Here is a 25425-nt window from a genome sequence, read left to right on the forward strand (position 1 = left end):
TAATTTGCTTAACATGTAAAATGAAAGCAGTGATGTTTGATACAACTATTTATGCATCTAAATAAATGCTTCAGTAAGACTTTACATGTCTAACATATCTTTAAGCTCTTATATCGAACAACACAAGAAACTGAGCTGCAGGCATGCCTTGCTTTCAACCACAAACAGACAACTGGTACCAACATGGAATGAGAATTAAAACCTTAACTCACTTTCACTTTTCATCTGCAATATGTATTGAAGGCCTATACATAACTTATGCTCTCTAGGTGTTTTTTTTCACTGTTCCTAAGTAGCTTTTGAGCTTGTTATGGATCACACTATGAAATGCTGTCTTAGTAGCTCTTACAAACATTTAAGAAAGATGCCATAATTTTGATGTTATTTCTTTTCTTTTGAGTGGGTACGCCATGCTTCAGCCCTGTGTATATCTGTATGGGATGACTGTTCATCAGAATTTCCAGTTCCTTGTTATTAACCTCAATCAGAAAAAAACGTATGATACCAAAATACTCAAATAACAGAGCAAAAGGAACTCGTAATAGCAAACTCACTGCTATTGTTAATAGAATTCTGTATCCAAAGCCAGTAAGTAATCTTTATCATTTCCTTACCTGTTATTCTGCCATCCTTCTAACACTGTTATCTTAATTACATAATCAGAATTCTTAAAAATTGTTATTGAAGTATCCTCTACAAATAAAAAAGCCTCCCATTAAACAATTATTTTTATATCCAATGTAACAAGTCTAGAGTGTCTTGCCAAATGTATCAGCTATAGAAAATGAAAGATGGGCAAAGACTGTTATCATGTAATACATGTATCTACTCACCTTGCACCGTGAACAACACTAGCAACCTTGACTATTAATGACAGGTGTTGGTCTAATTATTATTGAAAATTTCCAGTTAATGAGATGACAATTTGCTTATGTAGTCTGCACCATATTGTCTATTTTTATTATTAATTTTTTTCCCTAATTCATAACCTAAATATCTTTGCTTTGTATTAAAAATCTTCATTCTTGTCTTTTCCCCAACTGGACAGAGAAAACCAATCACTAGCATCTTTATAACATTCTTTTACGTCCTGGAAGATTGTAATCACATCCTCCCTGAGTCTGCTCTTTTCTAGACTAAACAAAACTAATTCCTTTAACCATTCTTTCCAGGTCAGATTTTGTGAACCTTTTATCTGTGTAGAATAGCATGCTTAAGAAATTCCCATTCCTGAACAGGTGGTGTCAACAGGTCAGGTCAGCTTTCTCTTAGCTTGTGGGGTGAGCCTAGTTAGCTGACATTTAGAAATCCAGATATTTCCGATAATAGATGCTGGTGGAAGAATGTCTGTTCACTGGTCTAATTGTTTGGCGCTGTACCAAATCATTAGTTCTATTTCTCTTTCAGAAGGTTAACGCCAATTTTGGTAGACATTCAAGTGAGACATCCATATTTTTTTTTCCAGATGACAGAATTGGAAAATATAATTGCTTGTTTTAACTCATATTTAGAATCTTTTCAGTTATGCCCTTAATCAAACAGTATTGAAAGTTTGGCCTCCTTTCTCCGTAACATAGACAGGTTTTCTTTATGCATTTAATGGACTATTTGTTACCTAAATGCAAGAAAACACTCTTATTTGAACTTGAAATCAAGAGTACACTCTGGTGCACAAGCACTTTTTTAGATGGCAAGTTAAAGGCTGTACCTAAAAGTGGCACCATTTGGTTAAGGAAAAACATACAGATTCTCTAGCAGCTACTCAGGACTCCACAAAATTCATGCCTTCCTGTGTTCCAGGCCTCTAAATTCTTATTCAGATAAGGCAGACTTACATTACTTTCAAAAGGTTTCCTTTTGTTAGACTCAAATTCCATCTCCCTTTACTTTACAGAATGAACTAAGAAAAACCTGCAGTATCTTTGAGGACCACCAGTCGAACTCCTACTCCCTTTTAAAAGAATTGCTCAAGACACAGTCAAGCTTCCTTTCCATTCTCATGATAAGTGCAGCATTGACTTTCCCTTTCAGATACATTATTTTCTCGAAAATACTGCAATTGTCATTACTCTTATTACTCTTATTTTCTAGTTATTAAGCCTATATTGGTATACTCAGTTCCATCTTTTCTTTTGAAGAAAACAACCCCCAAGCAATTAATCTGGCCAAAGACTGTTCCTCCCCCGTTCCCCCCCCTCCCCCCATCAGAAACACTGTTTAAAAGAACTGTGTAATTTCCTGTTTCATGTGTTTCACTATTAGGATTCTCAAAAAGAAATTGAAAAAACAACTTCACTGATTTCTCCTCATGTACATTCTAAAAACTATGAAGGAAACATATAAGATTACTGGATCCTAGCCTTTGGGAGAATGCAATGTTCATGCCATTATCATCAAAGACAAGGAAAGTCTGTGGACAAAGTAAGAGACAGAACTTGAAGGCCTTCTACTCCATTGTCTTGTACCTCTCAAATGGTCATGATCCTTCCGATGTGGCAGAGTCCTCTATCCCCTTTTTATTCACCTTAGCTCAGCATAAGGAACTGATGAATCAAGAGGATCATGTAAAAGATAACAGCCATCCGTAGACCCATTTTAGTATTTTTTCCCCATATGGCTTACTTTCCAGGCTATAAATTCTCTATTACTATACTATCTGTTACTATTTGAGATTTTGTGAATCAAATTCATGTTTGGGTGGCGTTTTACACTGATTATAATGAGATCATTGTAAGGGAATCAGAAGCATAGTCTTCTGTCTTTCAGTAATAACCTTTTCAAGCCATTTCATTTTATTCCAAATACAGTCATCTTGTAGATTAAAGAAGAAACCTCTCTTGTCTGTCTACTGATTAATGAAAAGAAAGCCTGATGTCACCATTTTGTAATCATATCTCAATAATAGTACTAGCAGTGTCCTGCTGTCATTTGTGATATCTTCATGTAGGATTATTTTTTTCTATTCATACATGTTTATGTCTTTCCTCCTGACACTTAGAACTGTAAAGGAAAAGTCTCTCCTATTTGCAAGAAAGAAAAAAATACACAACAAGAAATAGTAAAATAATCTCTGCATTCTACTATAGTCAATAGAAGATAGGGTTGCTCTGCTTTGAGCCATCTGTTAAAATGATTCCTGTATCAACTTTTACTACATAATCATTTTTTTTAAAAATTGTGTTTTCCTGAAGACCAAATTTTAAAAACTATATAGATATATATACAATGCAGAATATATGTAATTGTCTATCATTAGTTGCTACAATTCTACTTTAGGATTATTTAGTGATATGCAGACAGTATTGGATTTGCCCATGTTACAAAAAGAAAATATTGTTTGGTGACAGAAGTCACTATATTTTAAATTTATTTAGCCGGTATGGGTTATTACATGACTTTATTCAAACAACAGCAAATAGAAAAATTCATATGATTCTGTCTTCTAACCTCAGAGAATAAAATAATTTAATTAAAAAAATACTTCATTATTATTTTCCCAATACTATATGCAAGTAAGTCCACACAGAATCTTTTAAGCAAAGATCTTAAAGTTTTACTTTTGTAATGCAAACCAAGGGTAATTTAATATATTTCATCATATATATTCTCAGTTGTTTCATCATTTCTTCTTAGCTTGTCATGAGAAAAACTATGGAGGATACTTACATCAGCTGCTATGAAGCTCACATTAATTCAGATATAATAACTTCAATGATTAATTTTGCTCTTTTCCCTAATGTTGTTAATAACTGCAAGTTAAGAAGTGGTTAAAATTTTTGTAACAGAGTTAAAATCCCTTAGCCGTCTCCTTTCACAAGGAGGATCAAATATTAACTCTAATTATTTCTTGTATTCTCACCTTGTTCAAAACAATCATTCAACTAACACTACTTTTCTGTGTTAATATTTATATTAGCAGTGGGCACGTTCAGTTCAATATTGTAATTTTTCTTTCAATATTTGAGTCTCTCGAGTCTCACTTAAAAGCTAAGTGACATATAAGGAAGAAAATGAGAATAAAATAAACTTCAAAAGAAATGCAGTTATGAAATAAAAATGCAATATGGCTGCAGAAACACTTTTAAATTTCATCTTCATGTAAAAGACTCGCAAAGCTGAAAATCTAGATTCAAATAGGGGCTTTATCTTTGATCACTGGGGACTTAAGACTCATTCTTTACATCATCTGGTACATACAGTGGAGTAAGAGACTTTTTCAACTTTCACAGATCCTTCAAGGAAGAAGGTGAAACTCTCATTTTTTTCTATGACTGTACTTTTCCTTAAGGTAGTAAGATGTACAGACTATTAATGCGTATGGTGCCTTTCTTTGGGACTTATGTGTGAGTACCTAGTTATTTATCTAAAAAACCTATCACAATGCAGGATATGCCTTCAGGATGATTCAAAGAAATTTGGGTTTTCTTGGACATTCCACAACTTCTAAGAATCTTTGATGGTTGATGATGGGTCCCTTAATTGATAAATACAATAATAATACATATACAAAAACACTATTTGGATAAAAAGACTATAGAGCAAAGTAACAAAAGCTGTGAAACAGAAATTAATCATGAATATTATTATTCACAAGCATTAATCTTCCTTGCATCCCCCAAAAATGAATGGCTCTCTTACATGCTGAGGAAGTAAACATCTTTATTGTATTATTGATGCAGCAGCACAAATGGCAGGTAGGAGAATCAGAATCATTGTTGCTGCCTTTTTTTCACATGGATAATGGGGTGTTTGGCCACCTAGTAAACATCTGGCAAATTTTCTAATTATCATAAGGTTCATTTCGTATCATGTTAGTTCATTTCCAGTGTAATGTAACTGATTATGCACATAACCAATCCCCCATGACAAGACGGTTTCTCTTTGAACTGCCAGCAAGGTTTCAAACCCATTCTAGGTACTGCCTAAGACACAATCAGCTTCCAAATCCCAATCGAAGGAGATGCTGGAATCAGAAACACATCAAACGTTGTCAGCACACACACACCCCCAAGTTTAAAAAGTTCTGTTTAATGTAGAGCCATGCATTTGAAATATGCATTCGTACAGATACCACTCTCTCACAGTTTCATCTAGAGTTTAGTGAAAAGGATTTTCAGGGCCACAAAGGAAATGATGTAACCATTTTCTCCATATTTTTGTAGCCACAAGATAACTGGCTCTTGGTAAATGTAATTACTACTCGTGCCTCCAAACCACAAGAAAATAATAATACTGTTTTTCCTGTACTTGCTGAACATAGAGCTATGGCCATAATCACCCCCTAAAGAAGTAACAGCGCGTGTTGTGAACACAATGCCATACTGGCATCGCATCCCACATCCTAAAAGCACCTCTTTCCAAATAAAAAGATGTTAATTCATTTGAAATTTGGAACATATTAAATATATCCCTATTTAATGCCGGGTTCCATTTGGTCTCACATTTCTAGAATGATGTTATGCAGCAGAATGTTTTGCATATCTGCATGTCCCCAGCCCCTTTTCAATGCAATAGTCTCAGTATTTTCAAGTCCTGTTGCCAATGAAAGTTGACTTTGAGCACTAATAACTTTATTATTATTCTTTCCAAACACATCTTCTAACATATTGGGCTCACCTCGAGAAGGTAATATCATCTCTCTACAGTATGAGGCATGTAAGTATTGTATTAGTGAATCACATCCATCTCCACTTTACCTGCATCTATGTCTCATATTTGAAGTATCTCACCAATTCATGCTGGAACAGTACTTAAAGAAAAGTAATGTTCCTTACAAATTTTTGAATGAGTGAAATCTGGGGTTTTTTCTTTGTTTCTAGTTGCTTGTTAACTTACCTCTTTACTCTCAGCCCCTTATCCTGACACACTAAATGCTGTATGTTATAGTCCCTTATGTCCCTAGAACCACATCCGTGATACTAAATGAATACAACAAAAGAAAACCACAGTTCACTGGAATGCCCTTATTCTCCATTTCTGCTTTCTGCTAGGCCTGTGTCTTACAGGTTGTTTGCTCTGGTAAACTTTTTTCTTTGTGGGTATGAGGTGATGGTTTTGACAGTGTCCTTCTTATGCCACAGCTTCACAGCTTTTTATACACATGCTGTAGACAAAATTACTTTTTATTGACATCCTTAAGGATGGGGTTTTGACGCCTGAAGCATATATCTTTGGTTCAAAAAAATCCTGACCCATGTAACCATATACAAATACTTCTTGCTTTTCTACTTGGCTGCTGTGTCTCTTGTTCTACTACAGAACACCTCAACTGGATTCCATGTTGATTCTTAGGATTTAATTGCATAGAATCATAGAATCATAGAATGGTTTGGGTTGGAAGGGACCTCAAAGATCATCTAGTTCCAAGCCCCCTGCTGTGGGCAGGGACACCCTCCACTAGACCACGTTGCCCAAAGCCTCATCCAACCTGGCCTTGAACACTTCCAAGGATGGGGCCTCCACAACCTCTCTGGGCAACCTGTTCCAGTGCCTCACCACTCTTAACAGTAAAGAATTTCTTTCTAACATCTAATCTAAATCGACCCTCCTTCAGCTTGAACCCATGACCCCTTGTCCTGTCACTACACTCCCTGATAAACAGTCCCTCTCCATCTTTCCTGTAGGCCCCTTTAGGTACTGGTAAGCCGCAATTAGATCTCCTCGGAGCCTTCTTTTCTCCAGGCTGAACAATCCTAACTCTCTCAGCCTGTCCTCATAGGAGAGGTGCACCATCCCTCCAATCAGCTTCGTGGCCCTCCTCTGGACTCGCTCCAACAGCTCCATGTCTCTCCTGTACTGGGGCCCCCAGAGCTGGACGCAGTACTCCAGGTGGGGTCTCACAAGAAAAGCTTCTATAGGTATGTCAGTGATAAAAGGAGGACAAGGGAAAATGTGGGTCCCCTCCAGAATGAAATGAGTGACCTGGTTACCCAGGATATGTACAGGGGCAGGATCGCCTTCCTCGACCTGCTGGTCACACTTCTTTTGATGCAGCCCAGGACACAGTTGGCTTTCTGGGCTGCAAGCGCACACTGCCGGCTCATGTTGAGCTTCTCATCAATCAATACCCCCAAGTCCTTCTCCTCAGGGTTGCTTTCAATCCATTCCTCACCCAGACTATAGCCGCGCTTGGGATTGCGCCGACCCACGTGCAGAACCTTGCACTTGGCCTTGTTGAACTTCATGCGGTTCGCACGGGCCCACCTCTCCGGCCTGTCAAGGTCCCCCTGGATGGCATCCCTTCCCTCTAGCGTGTCAACCACACCACACAGCTTGGTGTCGTTGGCAAACTTGCTGAGGGTGCACTCGATTCCATTGTCCATGTCGCTGACAAAGATGTTGAATAGTGCCAGTCCCAGTACCAACCCCTGAGGAACACCACTCGTCACCGTTCTCCACTTGGACATTGAGCCGTTGACCACAACTCCTCGCATGTGACCGTCCAGCCAATTCCTTATCCACTGAGTCACCCATCCATCAAATCTACATCTCTCCAATTTAGAGACAAGGAGGTCGTGCGGGACAGTGTCAAATGCCTTGCACAAGTCCAGGTAGATGACATCAGTTGCCCTTCCCTTATCCACAGACGCTGTAACCCCATCACAGAAGGCCACCAAGTTTGTCAGGCACGATTTGCCCCTAGTGAAGCCATGTTGGCTGTCACCAGTCACCTCCTTATTTTCCATGTGCCTGAGCATAGTCTCCAGGAGGGTCTGCTCCATAATCTTGCCAGGCACGGAGGTGAGACTGACCGGCCTGTAGTTCCCTGGGTCTTCCTTTTTACCCTTCTTAAAAATGGGGGTTATGTTCCCCCTCTTCCAGTCGGCAGGAACTTCGCCGGACTGCCAGGACTTCTCAAATATGATGGAGAGTAGCCTGGCCACTTCATCCGCCAGTTCCCTCAAGACCCATGGATGCATCTCATCAGGTCCCATGGACTTGTGCACCTTCAGGTTCCTTAGATATTCTCTAACCTGATCTTCTCCTACAGTGGGCGGTTCTGCATTCTCCCAGTCCCTGCCTTCTGTGACCTGGGCAGTGTGGCTCAAGCATTTGCCAGTGAAGACTGAGGCAAAGAAGTCGCTGAGTACCTCAGCCTTCTCAATATCCTGGGTAACCAGGTCACCCGTTTCATTCCAGAGGGGACCCACATTTTCCCTCGTCCTCCTTTTATCACTGACATACATACAGAAGCTTTTCTTGTTGTCCTTGACATCCCTGGCCAGACTAATTTCTATCTGGGCTTTGGCTTTCCTAACCTGCTCCCTGGCTGCTCGGACAGTTTCTCTGTATTCTTCCCAGGCTACCTGCCCTTGCTTCCACCCTCTGTAGGCTACCTTTTTGTTTTGTTTTGTTTTTGCTTGACTTCCTTGTTGTTGGGATGCTCCTGAGCTTGGAGGAGGTGACCCTTGAATATTAGCCAGCTGTCTTGGGCCCCTCTTCCTTCCAGGGCTTTGTCCCATGGTATTCTACCAAGCAGATCTCTGAAGAGGCCTTGCTTTTTATTTAGTATCTTTTGCCTAAAGAGTTTTTACATGCTGTAGTCTAATAGCAGTTCTATAAACTAGCTATTGGCTCTTCAATGTTGAACTTCAGTTTTACAGTGGCCATGACTTTAACCCAAAAAGGCCTGCTCTGATACAGGACTTCAGAGTTTCTTACCTGCATTCCTGTACGTCACTTAAGTCAAGAATTGTCATTCTGTTTCTGTGCTCTAGAACTAAATGTTCCAAAAAGGCAATCAGAGTGATGAGAAATTGCTTCCCTTATGCTCTATCCCACTGTGACATTTAACCAGCTGAAGGTAGTTGAAGTCACCCATTATTACTACCTCATTAGGCTTAGCTGATTCTTTGATCTCCTTCAACATTTTGGACTCAATATCCGTTTCCTGATCAGAAGGCTCAACAGTACAGCCCTAATACTGCTCCCCCAGCTCTATGACCTAATCTGTCCTTCCTGTTCAGTTTATAGCCAGGTATTACACTCCCCTATTGATTTTTGTCATTCTAACATTCTTCTGTAATGGCTACTATGTCAAGATCCTCTTTCTTTGCCAAGAATTTCAAGTCAAGTCACCTATTTTTTCTCTTACACATCTTATGTTGGTATACAGATATGTATAGGTTTTGTATGCATTTGGGGAAGCAGGGAGTTGGCCACGTCATTTTTTATTTAACTCTTAAGTTTGACACTGTACTAGCTTTCCAGATTTTCTCAGTTGTCCCTCCTTCAGTTTTGCTGTACATTCCATTCTTGTCCCTTACACCTTTTGTATGACTGACATCATTAGCAGATGTCTTTAAATGGTGAGAGCCCTCATTTGTCAGCTTTTCCTCAACTCCTGTATGAGTAACCACACTCATTAATTTCCTACACCAGCAATCTATTTTTACTATGGTTCTAGACAACCCCTTCCACAGAGGTTCTTCCTCCTCCAAAGCACTGTGTAAGTATTCCAATGGAAATCCTATTTCTTGTCATCCATTAACTCAAATACCAGAAATCTTAAATTATGAAATCCGCACATCAGACTAAAAGCAGTTCAGAAGTGAGCATAAAGATGATAAAACTTCACCAGGTTTCCTAGATATAAGTTTACATGATTCTTTTAGTTGTTCATAATACTGGCACAGAGTATATCCACCACAGTGAGCTCCTCTAAGGCAGCCTATGAAAGTCTCTTCTTCAAGTTCTGGCCTCACCCTCTTCCTCCTTGAGAATCTACTCAGCAAATTGTTTTTGTGGCCAATGTGAACCAGGCAATTAATGGTTTTAGTAATTCAATTTCCTAAATCATCTTTCAAATTCAGTAACTGAAGATATAACCCTGATACTTAAAGCAGTTCTCATATTAATGTTTTACTCCCCTTAGCACTTACTGCTACAAAATAAAAATGAAAGTCTTTATTGCTAAATCAACCACAGTAAAATGCACAAAAGAAAGAGACATTAAATAATCAAAAATATACTAAACAATGAAAATCATTTGTGACAGAGCAGAAACACCTTTGCCATTGTCTAATTGCCAAACACATGCTTATTCTTGAGAAAAAGTACTAAATTCAATTTATACCTCACAGTCTAGGTAAATATGAGACAGCTGCTAAATATGTCTATATAAATCTCAAATGTTTTCATCAGATATATTGGAAAATAATGAGAGTAAAAGAAGGTACTTTTATTCTAATAGCAGACCATATTCCAGTAAAGAATCAGTTTTGTAACTCTTGTGGAGAAGCAAGTATTTCAGAGGGGTGTATTAGCCTATGGTATAACTAATATTTATAATGAATAGCAAGGAGATTAAGAGATCAAAGATTTATAACTTGGGCCAAAGTATACAAAAATGCAAGGGCACAAGCCTGTAATTAACTGCATAAATGCTCTGATTTTCAAGGTTGCAAACCTGACCCTGACTTCAGGGGGGCTTTCCAGGTGCTCAGAAATCAGGCCCCTTCCCTCAGGTGCCCAAGTACAGCTCCCTGATGACCTCTTGCACTATCAGTCTGGAAATGTGGCACAGGAGAGAATCCGTCCTTATTGGTTAAAAAATACATATACTTTTCAGATGTGTTTTTTTTTCCTGACAACTGAAATGTTATTATAAAACCACATTTTTGGTTGGTTTGAATGTGTAAATCCTAAATTCACAGAAATATTTAAGCAAAGATGGTTGGCTGTACTGTTATTTGGATATGAGACCTGGCTCATCCTGATAGCAAGATGGGGTGAGGCCGTATTCAAAGCACTGGCTCTGGGATCAAAGAGCCTGTCTCCAGCTGCGGCATACCTTTCATGTATAACATTGATAACTCCACACTGATCACATGGAAGGCGCTATAGAAAAAGATTGATTTTGTTACTGCAACAGGCTGAAATACTGATTTTGCTTCTTTCAGTCAGAATTGCCAATTATTTACTGCTAGCAATGGTGTTACAAATCACTGGATTTTGATAATATTTTTCACACTTTAATTACAAATACTATATTCAGCATTTAAAAATTATGTTTACAGTTTCTCTGATCAAAAAGCATGGACAAACGTAACTACAAATAATTTTTAAAAATGCAAGTGGATGTAAAAATGAAGTGTCCTGGATTGTAAATGGGTTATATTAATTTGGTGTCAAGAATGTCACATGAAAGGCTTTCATTTTATTTTATTTCACTGTAAACAAAAACAAAATAACTTTCCAAATGTTTTCCTTTGTGGAAACTAATTTGTAAATGAATTTAAGTGTATTCCTACAGTGGTAATAAGCTAGGACCGCCATGCCTTCAGGTACTGTGTACCATAAGTGAGACACTGGTAGGGAGGAAATACTGAGAACCTTTCCACTGGCATTGTTCTCATAAGAATTGTGTAGATATTTCATATACTCATTATACTCAGGTGTCATATCCAGATTTGCCTATGGAGCTGGTGATGATGAAGAGAAAATTCTGATGGTTTTTGTGGGGCTTTGTACAACTGATATTTTTCAGAAGTACCTTTTTGCCATGTGGTCTAGGAATAAGTCACATGAAGTTGCAACTCTGGACTGAAAAATATACTGAGGTGCTTGTCCAACACGCAGAACTCTTATTTCAAAATGTGCAAACTTTACCAATATTAAATAATAAGAACACTTCTAATAGTTCTGTTATGGAAATCATGTGTTTTCTCAGATAGGCATGCATGTTATGGCAAGAATACATTTATAGAAGGAAAAGAAATCTCAATAGCCAAGAACCCTCAAATATTCACAAACTTACTGCTGGGCTAATAGTAAGCAAAGGAACTATTAACAGCAGTACCATCATGCTAATATATCAGTTGGTTTCTGACGGTCTTTGGGGACCTCACCTGTTTCTCCCAGTACAAAGTACATAATCAGTATAGGTTTTCCAATCTTGCACACCACGCTGAGTTCCCAAGAGCCTTCTTTTAAGTACTCCATTCATCTTTCACCTGCCATGTAAGTGTTGCGGTTTATTTATACATCATTCATGGTTTTGTTAGAGCTGGTCTGTCAACTCAGAGTACTTACTCCTTCCCAGGACTGCAAGACTTGCTCATCCACAGAGGAATGCCACTTAACATTGGCACTTGCTTAGTGTTGTAAAGTACATCCAGATGGGAGTATCTCCCTGCAGACCCTCAGCCTGCTGCAGGCAGAGATTCGCTACACCCCTCCTCATAAGCAGTCTATTCCTGCATACTCTTGTAGCCCTTTAGAAAAGGAACTGTGACTGTGGTTTGAACTACAGCATTTTGACTTAAGTCAAAGGAGCGCTGTGGAGAAATACAGACAGAATACACTGGTAAACAGTATGGATGCTGTTCAGTTTGAGTGTAGGGTTCTTCCTCCTCAGTGCTCTATGTCCTGGGCAGTCAAAGGAACTTTCATCACCTCTGGCACATGGAGATCTTTCCTGATTTATACTCTGCCCCATTAACATTGGGCTTTGTAACAAAACCATTTAAGATAGAGAACTCCTACCTATGCATACACCAAGGAGTTGGAATTCAAGAGTGCTACTTGCAGGACATGTGTGGAGAAGCATACTTAGGTGGAAAATAAGCTCCCACTTTCTATCAGTATCTTCCACTCCTTTCTAGCTGTTCAGTACTTAACTATTTTTATCCACTTTTCCATTATTAGCATTTAATTTCATGAGTTTTATTATCCAACCACAAAATTTTTCTCCAAGTTGGAGTAAGGCAAAAAGAAATCTAAAGCCAGGCAAGTATTTCAGAGCTATGAGTGTACACACAAAAGAGGTGATTTCTTTCAGAAACTATCGTCATTGAAAAAAACCCAAAACATAGTTTGGAAAATACTACATTTCACAGTTGCTTAGTCAAAAACATGCATTAGATGCTTTGTGAGAATTTAATGTAAAAAGCAATTAGTATTTGAACACTGTATATGTAACTGTGAGCAACAAACAATACAGGTTTTTAAATACAATGCTTCCTATGAACTTTGCAGTGCTTCCAGACTTCTCTTGCTTTGAAGTTAATGATCGTATGCCATTAACCTTAGCAATGAAAATACAGGACCTAAATTTATAAAGCACAACAGAAACATCACAGTTTTGAGTGCTAATATACAGATATGACAATAGCCTGCAGTAATGTCACCGGCTATTATACTACACATTTTATTGATGATACCATAATGAAATCTCATTCAGCTGGAAAATATACATCAACTACTTAATGGAAACCAATCTTATGAAAGCACTGTTCATTTCCTTAAGCCACAGAAATGTTAGAAAAACAGAAAGTTCTAGATATACCCCTAAAAACACAGAGAACTTGATAAAGTATTAAATTTGCATTTCTGCACTAATCTTCCACATTACGTTCCCATTTGTGGTCAAACTTGGCATATAAGAAGCCTGAACTTTGTTTTGCCCTGTCAGGTTCCCAGCGAAGACACCTCAGAAAGCAGGTAACAGGGCTAAGTCTCAACGAACGGAATGATCAGCAATTCCATATGGAATTACCATGAACGTTATCCCTGAAAACTTATACTCAGGAAGCTACATGCTGAATATAAGCCCTATCAGTCCCTTATGGCATGCTTTCTTCTCTTTTCCCAGCACAATTGTTACCAGAAACCTGGAGAGTTTACAGTGTCTATACAGAAACTCTCACAGGCTCTTCAGAAAAACAGCTTCGCACCTTTTACAGATCAGTTGCTTACAGCACATAGTTGGTGGAGCAAGTTGTTATAGAAGCTATGAGAGACTGAGGCGGGGGGAAAGGAAAATACTAAAGACTGATTTTTTTTCCACCTAAAATCTGTTTGCATGAACAAAGGCATGAAATAGTTCACCTGTGTAAATTCACATCTTCAAATGTTCTGAGCCATTCTGGAAGTTATACCCAACTTTAACTCCTCAACTTTGTGTTAAGGGTTTCTTCTACCTCAACAGAAGTAACTGTTATGTATTATTACATAAGTTAATACCAGGATTTAATAGCATTAAAAGGAGAATTGACAGTAATCTCTCATGATGGAAGAGTATTTTTTTCAAAACATTTAAATCTAAGCAGATGTTCAATGTAAACAGAAACACAATTTATACATGTCTACACGCTGAAGCATTTCAGGGCCTTCACAATACCATCCGTTTGCAACACTTCACTGTATCTGAGCCTATTCAAAGCAGGTTGCACAGCAATTAACACTTGCCAGAAGAAATCTCTTGTGTCAAGCCATAAGCACTATTCTGAATATTCTTTTCATATAAGACCTTTCATTTTAACTACTGTTATTTAAGCAGGCAATTAGAATGAAGGGCAATCAAACTATACCAAATGTACAGGGGTGACATCTAATAAAATAAAATAAAATATATTTAAAAAAAGGAATTGTCTGAGGCTTGCAGCAGCTTCATGAGACTAGATCCAACCTGGGTTAAAATTAAGTACAACACAAATGCATCAAAATTTCATGTTTGGAGCCCTGTGATTACAATGGCATTAGTTTTTTATACTAGTATGTATTTCCTACAAAAGGCAAATCTATCAAATTAATTACAGTCCTGCAAAAGGATTCTTGCTCCAGAACTACTTTTGGACAATAAATCTCTTCAACTCCTTAGTACTCCATGCAGGGCACAAGAAGTTTGTGTACATAATCCCACTCAAGTTTCAAACCAAGTATCTGCTATACCACTAAATAAATAAAGGTCGTTAAAGAATGCTGTACAAATAAAATCGAATATGATAAGGCTGGTGAATGAAATCAGCCCATTACTATCATCGTGTGACTATATTCTGAAGTTATTTTCATTTATCCACTTGATCACTTGCTGTTCAAGACATCAGTTTTTTCCAAGGGAAATGGCTCAGGCATATCTAGACATACACAGAAGTAGGAAAAAACCCCATCCATAGAGAACTGAAGAGGTATTGCTTACCTGAAAAATATATGCAACCATTTAATTCAGGAGCACATCCTGCTTCAGAAAGAACAGTAGAGCAGAACAGAACAGAACAGAACAGTTCGGCTGGAAGGGACCTACAACGACCATCTCATCCAACTGCCTGAGCACTTCAGGGCTGACCTATGCTCAAGCACGGCATTAAGGGCACTGTCCAAATGCCTCTTAAACAGTGACAGGCATGGGGTGTGGAACACCCCTCTGAGAAGCCTGTTCCAGGATTTGGCAACCCCCTCGGGAAAGAAATGTTTCCTCGTGTCACGTCCAAACCTGCCCTGACGGCTGCAGCTCGGAGCCATTCCCTCGCGCCCTGGCCCTGGGTCCCGGGGAGAAGAGAGCAGCACCTCCCTCTGCACCTCCCCTCCGCAGGAAGCTGGAGAGAGCAGTGAGGTTGCCCCTCAGCCCCCTTCTCTCCAAACCAGACAAGCCCAGACTCCTCAGACTCTCCTCAGAGGACATGCCTGCCAGCCCCTTCGCCACCTTTGGTGCCCTCCTCAGGACGCTCTCAACTACCTTAACATCCTTCTGAAATTGTGAGACCCAGAACCGCACACAAGACTCAAGGTGAGGCTGCGCCAGTGCTAATTACAGCAGGATAATCACCTCTTTTGACCGGCTGGTTATGCTGTGTCTGATGCACCCCAGGATGCGGTTTGCCCTCTTGGCTGCCAGGGCACACTGCTGGCTCCTGTTGAGCCTCCCATCACCCAGCACCCCCAGACCCCTTTCTGCAGGGCTGATCTCCAGCCACTGCCCCCAAGTGTAGACTTGTGTCATGGGTTACTCTGTCCTAGGGGCAGAATCCGGCATTTGTTTTTGCCAGTTTCGTGCCACTGATGATTGCCCAACGCTCCAAGCTATCCATATCCCTCTGCAAGGCCTCTTGTCCCTCAAGAAAGTCAACAGCACCTTCCACTTCACCAGCAAACTTATTAATGGTGCATTCAACTCCTGCCTCCAGACAGTTGACAAAAATATTGGACAGAACTGGCCCTAGAACTGAGCCCTGCGGAACGGCGCTGCTGACTGGTTGCCAGCCAGATGTAGCCCAGTTCAACCCTTTGAGCCCTGCCCTTCAGCCAGTTCTTCACCCAGCACACCTGGGTGTACCTGCTCATCCCACAGATGGAAAACTTGTCCAGAAGGATGCTGTAAGGTACAGTATCAAAAACCTTACTAAAATCCAGAACATCTCCATCCACCTCCTTCCCTTCATCCACTAGGCTGGTGACGTTATTGTACAAGGCTACTAAATTAGTTAAACAGGACTTTCCCTTTATGAATCCATATTGACTGTGTCTGCTGACTGCATTGTTCTTTAAGTGTCTTTCAAAAGCACCCAGTATGATCTTCTCCATAGTTTTTCCAAGTCCTGAGGTTAGACTTATAAGTTTCCTGGGCCTTCCCTCATGCCCTTCATGTAAACTGGAATAATGCTTGCAGTCAGTGGGGACCTCCCCAGACTCCCAAGACCCTTGGCATATGATTGAGAGAGGAGACCTGCTGTAACATCTGCTAGCTCCTTATTATTCTCGGATGAATCCTATCAGGCCGGTGGACTTGTGAACATACAAGTAATGACAACGGTCCCTTACAATGTCATTTACCAAAAATGGAAAACCACGGCTCCTGCAGTTCTCGTTCTCCGACTCAGAGGACCAGGCAGCCAGGTGGTCCCATGCATGTTACCTCTGGCACAGAGAGGGGACAGCTAATAGGGCTGGTCTCTGGGCTGCAGGGTTGGTTTCTGCCATGGCCTGAGAGAAGAGTACCAGCACCAGGTTTGTCCTTGGGAGCCAAGTGGCAGAGGAGGCATCAGAGACGCCCAGCTGCTGTGCTCAGTGCAAGACCACCAAGGGCAGGGACAGCCCCCTGGGCCTCCTAGGCACGGGGACCATCTCGGGGCCAGCACCCCAAAGGTCTGCCTGCCTGCCCCAAAGGCCTTCCTTCCTTCCTTCCTCAGTCAGAAGGATGCTGGGCGGAGGGGCGGTGGGCAGGGCTGCGGTGGTCGGGGCTGCGCATGGGGGGGTCCTGTCACCCCCATGTCACAATGCCACCGCCCGGCAACGCAGCAGTCACAATGCCCCGGGGCAGGATAAATAGAGCACCCTCCCGCCTGCTGCTGCCAGAGCTGGCCCACGGGCAGCTCGAAGGCACACGAGAAAAAGTTCTCGAGGAACCGGTGGAATTCCTCGGCAGAGGCTGAGGGAGGAAGAACGGAAGCCGGACGAGCCTGTTGGATGGAGACTCTCCGCTGCAAGGCCAGCTCCTGGAGGGGCCACCTTCAGGATGGATGGATGGATGGATGGATGGATGGAAATCCTGCTTCAGCCTTAGGGGAACAAACGCAAGCCCCTCAGGAGATAAGAACCAACAACAAGCCCTGGAGGTGCCTGAGGCTATCAGGCCTTTTCTGCCAGATAGCCGTGGCCAGAGCAAGGGAATGCCTTCTGGAGGAGCACTGCAGAGCTCGCCATCTTCATCCCCCGTGGAGCCAGGGGCAGCAGCCGTAAGAAATGGGAGGGTGCAGAGATGTTGCAAGGGGTCCCGGTGCTTTGGAGCACCCACTGGTGTTCAGGCGGACACCCACGGGCAGGATTCTTGTCCACAAGGTGGATCGGGCCGAGGGCACTTGGCCACTCTGGGAAGCCCCTGAGATGGCTCCAGGCTGAGGGAGAACAGGGCTTGGGCATCTCTCTCCTGGGAGGCGTGACCAGCCTGCCTGCGGGAGGAGGAGGAGGAGGAAGCCGGTCTTGCTCACATGCTCAGGGAATAGCCGATCGCCAGCGCCGCTGGGGTCAGGAAGGAATTTTCCCCCGGGGCAGATTGGCACTGGTCCCCGGGGGTTTTTTGCCTTCCTCTGCAGCACTGAGCACGACCACTTGTTGTCAGGGCTCCTCCGCTCCATTTTGGCTCGGTCACTGCCTGCTGCTCGTGCACCACGAAGATGGCCTCTCGTGCCCTGCAGCTGGGGGGAGGAAGGCTTTTTTTTTCCCCCCGGTGGGCTAGCCAGTGTCCCCGGGGGTTTTTTTGCCTTCCTCTGTGGCTTTGAGCACCGGCCCCTTGCCAGGCCTGCTTTGGGCCATTTTGGCCAGGTGCCCGCTGCTCATGCTCCACGAAGGTGGCCCTCGTGCCCCGCATCCGGGGGGAGGAAGCTTGCTAGACCCCCAGGGTGGGCCCCAAGGGAGGCCCCCAGGGATTGCTTCTTGTCCTCTGTAGCATTGAGCACAACCCCTCGGCGGGGCTCCTCTGGCCCCATTCCGCTAGGGTTTTGCCTGCTGCTCTTGCCAAGGTGCCACTGTCTCGGGCCCTGGCTCTCTGGGGCTCTCTTGCCCTGTGCAGCTCCACAGCGGGAGCGAGCTCTGCTCTTCCCTTGGCTCCCTTTCCCCAGGGGTTCTTGCTTCTGCAAGACAGCCTGTGTTTTTGGAAGGCCTCCAGCCTTGCTGCACCACCAGCAGCAGCTGCCACTTTGCAGCTCTCCCTGCGGGCAATCCAAGCGCAGGGCAGGCACAAGAGCGCTTTTCACGCGTCGTGGGCCGAGAAGCACAGCGCAGCAAGTTTGGGAATGCCAAATTATGCTTTTGTCATCACTGGGCGCCAATCTTTGCAAAATAGCCCGCGGTACCACACACCTCCGCCTCTTCTTCTTCTTCTCGCCCTTCTTTTGTGTGTGGTCGGTCCTGATCCTCATTCTTCAGGCTCTCACTCTTCAGGAAACAGGCACTGCTTGTCCTGTATTGCTGCTGCTCCTTTCTGCAGCTCCATGCCTTGCCTTTGCCAGGCTGCAAGGGATGTTTTTTCTAAACGGAAGAATGCATCAGCCTGCTCCTGGCTACACACACGCATTGTCTTCACGATTGTGAGCACTGGCTCTGAAAAGATTCAGCAAAATATAAAAAAATAAAATCCTATTTCCTCTTGTAATCTTTGTGTTCTGTGTTCTTGAAAGTGTTTTTGGGGCTGAAAAACCCCAGGCATTTCAGGCAAATAACAGCTTCATCGTTACGTGACTCATGGTGAGTGCGTAGAATAAAACAGAATAGGGAAGGGAATAAGGAAAGGAAGGGGTTACGTTACATTTCGTTACGCCTGAAAATCTCTGACCTAGGTCTGAGGGCTCCATCGAGAAGAGGGGCTCTCTGCAGTGCAGGTCCCAGGCCCATCCAGGAGACAGGGGCAGAGATGGGCACGCGTACAAGATGGCTCAGGCAGGGACTGGGTCTTCGGCCAGATGGACCTTCTCTCTGAGGGAGTACTGTTGTTCTCAGGCTCTTGCATTTTAGTGTGTTTTTCCAAGGGAAATGGCTCAGGCATATCTAGACATACACAGAAGTAGGAAAAAACCCCATCCATAGAGAACTGAAGAGGTATTGCTTACCTGAAAAATATATGCAACCATTTAATTCAGGAGCACATCCTGCTTCAGAAAGAACAGTAGAGCAGAACAGAACAGAACAGAACAGTTCGGCTGGAAGGGACCTACAACGACCATCTCATCCAACTGCCTGAGCACTTCAGGGCTGACCTATGCTCAAGCACGGCATTAAGGGCACTGTCCAAATGCCTCTTAAACAGTGACAGGCATGGGGCGTGGAACACCCCTCTGGGAAGCCCGTTCCAGGATTTGGCAACCCCCTCGGGAAAGAAATGTTTCCTCGTGTCACGTCCAAACCTGCCCTGACGGCTGCAGCTCGGAGCCATTCCCTCGCGCCCTGGCCCTGGGTCCCAGGGAGAAAAAAGCAGCACCTCCCTCTGCACCTCCCCTCCACAGGAAGCTGGAGAGAGCAGTGAGGTCGCCCCTCAGCCCCCTTCTCTCCAAACTAGACAAGCCCAGACTCCTCAGCCGCTCCTCAGAGGACATGCCTGCCAGCCCCTTCGCCACCTTTGGTGCCCTCCTCTAGATGCATTTGAGTCATGTAAAATGATACCATTCAAAATATATAACCAGTAGCAATAGCAATTGGAGATAGGGAGCAGCAAGTCAGGGTGATGCACTGCTATGTTGGAACATGAACATTAAATAGGAACAATGTAAACTTAGCACCTGTTTTAACTTCCTGCTGCTAAGATCTACCTGTGCTTTTAGATGGACAGAAATTTTGAAACAAAATAAGGAAAAACATTTGAAAACACACTGTATAGAACAACCCTGGCTTTTCAGAAGATAGAAAGATTTTTTAGTGATGTGATCCACCTCTAGTATTTAGCTCTTGTGATTATTTAAATGCCCAGTATCATAGTATTTCCCGTGAGGATCAGGTAATATCAGAGCTCTACTGGAAATGCATTCCCATAAAACTTCTAGGTTAATTTACACATAAATAGTTACAAATTGGCTTCAATTAGACAAGCTTTTCTTTCTTCTTCAGAACTGAATCTGTGTACCTACAAATGTTTTCTCACTTCTCTAATACAACTATTTAGTTAAGATAAATAGAAAAAAAAAAAGATTCCAATATTTCCCCACCCTTTACTTCAATCATATATCTGAAGAAATATTATTTTGGAAGAGCTAAAAAGTTCTGTCTTTGTGTTCGTGTATTTCTTCATCTTTTGAAGATACTACAGCTGCCAGCATTCGAATGAAAGCTGCTTTTTGAAAGACGACTACTGTTCACTGCACTCAGCCCATCCACCAATTACTGGAAACCAGAAATTATCGAAACACAGTTGCCATATAAAATTAATTTACAGTTACTGCTGATACGGACTGCAATGGCATATGTGACCTGGTGAGTTAGCGAAGACAGTCAAAGAAAGCATTCCTCATTGAAAAATGAAGTCACATTGTGGGATTTCTTGCTCCCCCATGCATATATGAGATGATTTTGGAGATTAACGTTATGACCCACATTCACCTCAACTACCATTAGACACTTGACTGAGGATCGTAACATGGTAATGAAATAACGTCCTCATTATAGGGAACAGAAAGACACTTCCAGAAGGTGATTATGGCTCTGATATTTGACTATGGTTATGATTACTATGATTATGATATTACTCCATTAACCAGGGAATAATCTTAGAATAACAACGTAGCTACCTCAAAAATCTCACTTAAATGCTTAAACTGAGATGTATTCAGGACTGTGTACATCAGTTCCTCATCTACACCATGTGGGAAATAATATTTCCACAATTTTTCAGAAGAATAAAAGGCACACGGGACACTCAAAGATACAGAAGGGAGGTGGTGTTGGGCTAATTTCAGATAAGTGTACATACGTCATCTGCCTTGTGATTTACAGCAGCAGAGGTGAGGCAGGCTGCCAAAATGAATTTGCACTATATAATAAAATCCTCAGTATTGCTGAAATTCACTGTGTCTGCTCCTACATATCCATTGACACAGATGTTCCTTATCAGTTCTTTCCTTTTTATATATAACAAAATATTCAATAGCATGGAGTCAATACTCTGTGGGTTGAAGGAAAAAGCAGTAATGTATTCAGAAAATGTGACCTTATAAGTGATATGTGTATAAGGTAGAAAAGGACAGCTCAGATGTATGTATAATCCAGTTTTCCCATTCAGCACTGACAAATGCTCCACCTTCAGTCGAGCCTCTTTGCTTACAGGCAGTTGACAGTTAGGGCCTTTCTGCATTCTCCCTTAATCCATCAACAAATATTTGACGAGTAAAGAGATACTCCATCTCCAGAACAAATCTGGAGTTTTTTCAAGTAGGACTCATAGAGATAACTTACTTGTTTGTCTTGCATAAACACATCACTCAAGAAGACAACATCAAAGACAGCAGAGCTGTCATAAGTCTGATGCTTGCTTTTTTGTTTTTATTATTGCTCAGCTATTCAAGGCAATGAAGTCTTTGCTGAACTTCATGAAGGTAAACCATGCTAAACTGAAACAAATTTCAAATTTAAGGAACATGGTACTCCCCTTGAAAAAAATCTTAAAAAAAGTTCCACATATGTAACTGATACCCAAATGTAGCTACAGGATATTTAGCTTATATTTACCTTATCTTTGATTACTAAATTGTAGATGCCTAATTTTGAGTGCAGTTTATTACGGGAGAAAAGCTAACGAGGTAGGAATCCAATCAGCTCTCTCTGAGGTAGCTCCACAATGTGAACCAAAGCATGGTACATGGAGATTTTCTTCAAAAGCTCTAAAATGCTCAAGTAAACACACCCACAGTTGCTTAAAGGTTCACTGTAATTAAGTAGGAATAATTTTACAAATAGAAGTATGTTAACCTGGACACGGAGCTGTGTAATGTAACCTGGGGCTGTATGCTGATGAGCTAGGAAGACAACAGATCCTGCTTCCACTGACGCAAACAGAAGTCAGAGCAAAACCCAAAACGTGCTGGGCTACTGCTGTTCAGTCAAGTTTTGCGTTTTAGCTTGTTAATGGTGAATCCCAGATGGACATTCATAGCTGTCTCTTGAAAAACTGGAGTAGTAATTACATTTTGTTCATTATCATTCATCTATTTCGGTGTAAGTTCTAAGTGACAGGTTAAAGACATCCTTCAGGCATGCAGAATGTTTTTCTCTCTAGTGCTAGGTTAGTGATGTTAGACTAACGTGATTCAGTCACTGAAGTAAGTTGCCTGAAGTACTCATAGTTTTCTGTTGGCAAAAGCTGTCAGAATTTGAAACTGGTATTAAGTTCTGAAACAACTGGTCTTTCAAATTCCAATTAAAATAACATGCTTGAAAACATTTTAGTGCTTTAAAACAAGCTATTTCATCTTAGAAAATATGTGTAATCACAGGATCATTTGAGACTGCAGAGAGAACACAAAAACCCCTCCAGAACCTCATCTTAGTCCATTTCTTCTTCTCATAGCAAATTTCTAAGAGGACCCAATCTAGAGGTAAAAAAAGCTCGTTCTTTTCATACCAGCAGAAATGGTACAGTTTTATTTTTCAGATTTACAAAACAGTATTGGTTTTGATGGATTATGATCTAGAAAAATGTTATTGCTATATTTTGAAATTAGATACTTACATGGTAAAACACAAAGCACAATACTTCATCAACTTTATATTACTGTACATTACTGAGATGTCTTTAGAAGTGTATCTTTCTTCTTTTGCTAATTAATGCCAAGATTTTTAAATTAATTTGAGAACAACATGAAAACCATATGTTAAAATTTGACAGTTGTGATCAAATGACAATAGAGATCTGTTAGTTCTCCCTTTAACTTTGTAAATATGTGTTAAAAATGCTTCCCAAAATCATCACAAGGATTAACAAAACACTTTAACACATGCAAAGACAGAAGTCTAGAAAACAGCAATTAAAATTGCTATTGATAGTGTTATCAAGGAAGAAAAAGAATACAAATAAAGGACTTAAGCTATGTCTCAAAAATTCAATAGCATAATTCACATTTATTAATTAAAAAAATGAGCTCCAGTGAAAAAATTAAACCAAATTCTCTATCCCTATTAGCTTTAACTTCCATCTATTGTGACACTGAATGGAAGCTTCAGGATTTGATCTTCTATTTTTAACATTTCTCTTAATCTTTGAATATTATTAGAGAAACCCTAAATGCTTCACAATCCCATCTTCTGCTTCTTTGCACTGACACCTCAGAGTAAGAATACTTTGTAGTTTTATTTGATGATGATGGAAGAATCTTCCTCCTAACTGTCACTACAGATCTGACAGCAGAAATAGCATAAAAGGGAATGGTCCTCATGGCATGAAGGCATAGCTAAACTTTTTAGTGGAGCCACAGTCTCATTTTAAACTCTGGTCATAAAGACAGACAAACACGAGAGCTGTTTTCTCATCAGGATGTGTTGGCAATCCGAGCGGAAGAGCTCAGCTCCATCATGTTTAAATATACTTGTTGATTAATGGTTTCTAGCAGACATAAAATTGTTTCTGGAATGCTCTTAAAAATTTCTTGAGACTTTTCTCTTATACACTTAATTGTTTTTACTTGTACGCAGAGTTTCAGATATGTAGTTTTATTGTACAATGTATTTTAAAGTTGCATTTAAGCCTTGAAAAAGGATTAGTAGAGCCATCATTCTGAGAAAAATAGTAGCCGTTCCCTCAGCAATCTGAGGAGTCAATAAAATGTCTGTGGTGTTCTGCAGCACTGAAATTATGAGGTCGACTGCCAGTGGTGGCACTCTCTGAGGGACAGAATGAGGATCTAGAGGAAGGGCAGATGTCCCCACGACTCCTGCTGCTAATGCCTGCCGGTAGTTAGTTTTATGCATTAGCATGCTAAGGTCATGAAGAAAGTCTATGGTTGTTCCAGAAATATTTTCCTCTCAGAGAAGAAGTCTCCAATGACATAAATCAGAAGGAAAAAAAAGATATCTGCAATTACTTGGACAATATGCAATGAATACATTATTTCTAAAAAATGGTGGCATTCAAGTATTCTATAGGATAACGCCCAAAATGAAGACTTCTCTTCTTGCCCTAGATCAATTCAACTAAAATGAGTATTTATTAAATCACAAGTCTTTGCCTATTTGCTTCTCTACTTAAGCCAATTTCACTATGGAGAAAGAAAATCCTAATGTAATTTTTGTAGCTCCATGAATACAGAATGTACATACATGCTTTTTAACACTTTCCACTGCCATACACCCATGTCAATTTGCCTCTAGTTCAGCTTGTTTAGGAAGTACTTGTGCTAATGTGGCCTAATTAATAACAGCCAGAGTTAACTCTGCTAGTTTAATTCTATGAATTCTTGCAAGGTTCTTTAAAGCACTGAGAGGGTTGAATGGGGGGACTAGGAAAGGAGTAAAAAATGAAGCAGGCACATGGTTTTCATTTGGGGGGAGGGAGTCTGTTATGAAATTTACTTGACTGCTGCAGGCAATATTGGAGGCTTAAATGGAAACTGGCTGAACCTTAGCTTCCAGTTTATAAAGAGCATTCACTCTATAAAGTTTCCTTATAGCACCTTTTTACATAATGAGCTTTAACTAAATTCTGTCAGCACGGAAAGTGGTTCATATGGTTTAAGATGTGTCTTACTTCAGGAATTCAGAAGCTTTTCCTTTCAAAGGCAGAGAAGCAACTTTAAAGGAGGGCTTGAGTCTTGAAGCAGTGGAAGACGTCGTACTTTTCCCATGTCTCATGCTTTCAACTACAGACTTGAACAAATCTACAGCAGGATGTTCATTTTGTCAGCTGCAATGATCTTTTACCTGATTATTCATATGCTATTGTACAAAAGCCTCAATCCCTTCAGAAAGCATGAATTTTCCTGGTAGTACTGTAACTGGTAAGAAAAGTAGGAAGGACAAATATAGAACCTGATGCACTTTATCTTTAATTTTCTTAATTTTCAATTTGTTTTCTTTATTTCTGTTCTGGGCTCAGAACAATTTTATCTTTAATGGTCCTTTCTGAAATCTGCTTGACTCATCAAGGTGCCTGCCTCTCCTTTTCTTTCCTCTTTTTCAACCTTCAAGAATTTCCAGCAGGCTCAATCTTGCATAAGTACCACTGGATGTTATGAG

At 41.0% G+C, this 25425-nt stretch overlaps 1 protein-coding gene across 6 annotated transcripts in view; it reads right to left on the reverse strand.

Annotated features, from left to right (window-relative positions):
- Positions 1-25425, reverse strand: part of SUGCT (succinyl-CoA:glutarate-CoA transferase) — a 346273-nt gene that overhangs the window by 58009 nt on the left and 262839 nt on the right. The gene's annotated exons all lie outside the window — the stretch shown is intronic.

The sequence above is a fragment of the Grus americana genome, chromosome 2, assembly GCF_028858705.1.
Source record: "Grus americana isolate bGruAme1 chromosome 2, bGruAme1.mat, whole genome shotgun sequence".
NCBI lineage: Eukaryota > Metazoa > Chordata > Aves > Gruiformes > Gruidae > Grus > Grus americana.